Source organism: Egretta garzetta, unplaced genomic scaffold, assembly GCF_000687185.1.
Source record: "Egretta garzetta isolate BGI_Z169 unplaced genomic scaffold, ASM68718v1 scaffold396, whole genome shotgun sequence".
Lineage (NCBI taxonomy): Eukaryota > Metazoa > Chordata > Aves > Pelecaniformes > Ardeidae > Egretta > Egretta garzetta.
This window is the reverse complement of record NW_009259861.1, coordinates 225,392-229,610: the sequence shown is the minus strand read 5'-3', so window position 1 is coordinate 229,610 and position 4,219 is coordinate 225,392. Positions and strand designations below refer to the sequence as shown.

The 4,219-nt window shown below is 57.3% G+C and overlaps 1 protein-coding gene across 1 annotated transcript in view; it reads right to left on the bottom strand.

The window, feature by feature from the left end:
- STK11 (serine/threonine kinase 11) overlaps nucleotides 1-4,219 on the bottom strand; it is a 48,499-nt gene that overhangs the window by 2,429 nt on the left and 41,851 nt on the right. The gene's annotated exons all lie outside the window — the stretch shown is intronic.

Genomic DNA, 4,219 nt, shown 5'->3' with positions numbered 1-4,219 from the left:
AGGGGTTGGGGGCACAGCCCCCCCACTGCCACCATCCCCCATCCCCTAACAGGGACACCCAGGTGGGAGAACGGCCTCAGATCAGCCCCTCTCCCCGCCTCGATGGGCCAGCTCGGTGCGACTCAGCACAGCACCAAGAGCCATTTCCAGAGGCGTCTGCCTTCTGCCATGGGTGGATGGGGCTGGGGTCACATCCGTGCACCCGGGGAGAGACGAAGGCCCCCCCCGGCGCAGCCCTGGCCCGGAGCGGGAGGGGACACAGCCGCACACGCAGCCCAGCACCCTCCCAGGGGTAACACAGCGCATCCCCTGGGCAGACGCAGGACTGATGAGAGGATTCGTCAGGTTCCCAGCTCCCCCCCACCGGATCCAGCCGAGGCAATTTCCTTCCAGCAGGAACGTCACGCTCCAGGGCCCTTCAGTTATGACTCAGAGGTTTGAGTGGAAGCGAAGGCTGTAAGACGATTATGTATAATTTTCTTTAAAGGATGCTCAATCCTTTCTCTGCCAAGGCCGAGCGGCACGTCATCTCTGTACTTGCGCCAACGATCACCCCACTACTGCTGAGGGCGGGGAGGAGGGCGACACATGTGGGGATGGGGATGGAGAAGAACAGTGGGGGGCTGCCTTGGACCCCTGTGCCCTCCTCTGCCTCGCTGCATCCCTCCCGGGTACCGCTGCATCCCTCCCGGGTACCACTGCATCCCTCCATCCCTGCACGGCTCTTATAGGGAGTCCCCCGTGGGCCAGGAGTCACTTTGGAAACAGAAGCTGAAAGGGGACACAGAGAGGTCACCTTGTTCAGACAAAGTCACCTTCAGCACCCACCTTCCCCTCCCCGGAGAGCTCGTGCTGGGAGAGGGATCCAGACCCGAAGCAGCAAAGGCGGCAGGAGCCCGGCCCCAGCACAGGGCACAGCCCCTCTGCCTGGTGGGGACCGGCTTTGGCAAAGCTTGCTAAGAGCTCAGCAGCACCGTCCCCGTGCTGTGGGCACACCAGAGCGGGGCCTCCGGCCGTGCAGGAGGGGGTGAGGTACCACTGGTCTAGCACAGGGTCCCAAAAACAGCGAGAGAGGGAGGGGAGGATGAATCCGCCCGTTGTAGGGCGACTCCGGGTTACAAGTGCAACCGATTCCCCCAGGGACCTGCTGGTGAGCTGCCCCTTGCGCCCTCCCCGACGGCTCCACCAAGTCTTGCTGCAGCTCCTGGTGGCGGGCTCGCTGCCGCTTACCTGCGCGCTTCTGCCCCGCCACGGGAGAGACCAGGGCTGGCTCAGCTGGGACGGCTCTGGCTTCGCGCAGCCAAGCCCATTGCTGCCAGAGCTGATGGCACCCACTGCACTCCCGGGGCGGGCTGTCCAGCCCTGGGCCTCCCAAGAAATACAGACCCAGCTCCCTGCACAGCTCACCACGGATGGAGGTGCCCTGGACACCCACCATCACCTTGGACACCCGGCATCGCCCCGGACACCGTCTGAAAGCACCGGCGAGAGGCTCAGGAGTGGCAGCGCCAGCCCTACCCGGCCGTGCACTCACCGACCTGCTATCGACCGGATCAGCTTCCAGCTTCTGAGCCCTGAAAGGCCGCGACTTGCTCGAAAAGGCTGAGGCACCCGACCTCAGGAGTCCCTCAGGAAGCTCCGCCGGGGATGGGGCTCTTCCCCATGGCTCAGAGCAGAGCCGCGCGCCGTGGGCCAGGCTGCAGCCCGAGAGCAGCACAGCCCGGCCATTGCCCCCCACCCCCAGTTCAGGGTTTTTCCTCTTCTCCCTCCATCCCAACTGCAGAGCCTCAAATAACCCCATCCAGAGCAAAGCTGAACACTTCTCCCCCCCTTTTTAAAAAAAAAATCCCAACAGTTCATTTGTCTTTTGTGTGCCTCTTCCCTCCTCCCCCTCCCACCCTGCTGGAAAAGCACAGTCCCAGGAGGTTGTTATGGATGCCAAGGAGGGAGGGTGAACTGCAGGCTAATTTTACCTCCTTCACCAATGACAGTTGCTGACGTTCAAATTAATGAAAATAAAAATTCAACATGGGCTGAAGTCTTGGCAACTGCCTGCCCACGCGGAAGCCAGTGACCCAGCGCTGTGCCTGTTCGAGCAGCTCCAGCCTACCTTGCCATTACCGCCCGAACGCTGCTAAAAATACAATAAATAAAAGGAGGGGCGAGAGAGGCACTGAGAACGTGCCTGTTTGTCCTTGCCACCTCTCACATTTCTTCATGGCTCCATCCAGCCCATTCAGGCACAAAAAAGGTTGCAAAATAAAACCGTGAAGAGCTTTTGGACGGCTGGGTTTGCCAGGCGCACACACGCGTACGTGAGCTGAGCTAGAAACGCACCTCCCGAGCACCGGGCACTGCTTACAGACACCAGCCCTGGCTTCATTTTCCAGCCTCAGGCTGAAGGCGAAGGGAGCGAAACGAAAAAAAAAAAAAACAAAACACCACCACCAAACCCAGAATCAAGCATTGCAGCCGTTTGCCTCTGCAGGAGGATGCGGCTGCAGCAGAGGAAGGGGTTAACAGCAGGCGAGGAAAAAGCCGAGCACAGCTTCCCAAATGTGAAACGCAGCACAAAAGCAACAAGCAAGATGCTCGCATCCATTTACTGCATACGCTGCCTCCCTCCGGATAAGGCGGCCGCCGCCTCTGGAGAGGATGCTTTGTCACATGCTCAATGCCACGGTTCTTCTCTGCTCAGCGCTTCCCTCGCAAGAGATGTTTAACACCGATTGAACCAGGGGCACGTAGCATTTAAAGCTCTCTACAGAGCTGCATAAATCTTTAAATAACCCTTTAAAAATAAAAGCACGTTCTCAAAGCCCCTTCTTCCTCTGAGGAAGGCAAGATTTAATGAGGTTCCCTCTCTTCCCCTCCCAAACTGAACACCCACTCCCACCTCTGAGTCACTCGTGCTCCTGCTCTTGCTGCCCAGCGGAACCACAGCTCAATCGATCAGTCAGTTACAAGTTGGTTTTTTTTTTTTACATTTTTATTTGAACATGGCGTCACTGTTGGAAATGTAACACTCGCATGGAGCTGAGCAAGTTCAGAAGGATCCTGCAGGAAGACTCGGGTAACAAGATTAACGTTTATCCTCCGTGCAAGCTGCCCCCCCCGCCACGCAAGCCCACCGGAGCACACCGTGCCCCCGCCAGGCTCCCTCCTGCCCCCGTTCCTTCCGTGAGCTTGCTGGCAGCACATTTCTGGCCATCACAAACACTGAACCTGTGAACTGCACCTTCGTATCCCATCTCACCAGCCCCTCTTATCCTTTTTTATTCTTTTTTGTGAACAGCCCTGTTTCAAGGGCTCTCCACCAGCCCCACGAACAGCCTGACCTCTGCCACAGCCCCATCAGGAGCTCCTGGAATGATCCATCACAGGGGACCAGTTCTCAGCTGCTCAGCGCTTCAGTCCAAGCCCAAGCTGTTCCTGCGGGGCTCGGGGCGATGCTGGCCCGTGCTTTCTGTCCCTTCTAGGGCAAGCCAAGCCAGAGGTGATCTGTCTGAGGGAGAAGAGTTTCATCCATGCTCAAGTACGTCCCCAGATCAAGGGTGGTGAAGAGCCACACGTGCTCAGGCTCAGCGACCTCCCTAAGCCAGGGCCCTGCCTGACAGCGACGGCTGCTTCGGAGCAGCACGGGAACATCCAGTGCAGAGAAATCCTCCTGCTCCGGGCAGCTCCTGGGGGATTTCCTGAGCTCCAGCCCACATCTGGACTGCTGTGTCCGATACCCCCCGAAGAATCCACCCTTCATGGATGTATCAAACTCGGTCACCAACAGTACAAAAGCGTTAACACCCAAGTGCTGGGAAGAGGACATTCAGACTGGCTGGCAACAAGGCTTTATTTCACTTTCTACTTCAGCAATTAAGCAACAACTCCTCAAATGACCAAAAGGTCGAGACCTTTCACCATTCAAGTTGCACCAAAATCAGGTCCAGCCCATCCACCCTGGCCAGCTGGAAGATGGGAAGTGCTGGCCTGTGGGGCCACAGTTAACCTTTAGGTCTCTAATCCCTCTGAAACAGCACAAATTACACATGAGGACTTAAGAAAAAAAAATACCTTGCAGTAATTTGCCTGTCATCTCTGAAATGACAGCTCTTATTTGGGTTTAAATGCTGCTGTCTGCATTAGGAGTGTATAATAGCTGATATTACTGTTCTGGAGATGATCTCCCACTACCGGAGTCACCTGCCTGTGTGGGGGTACACCC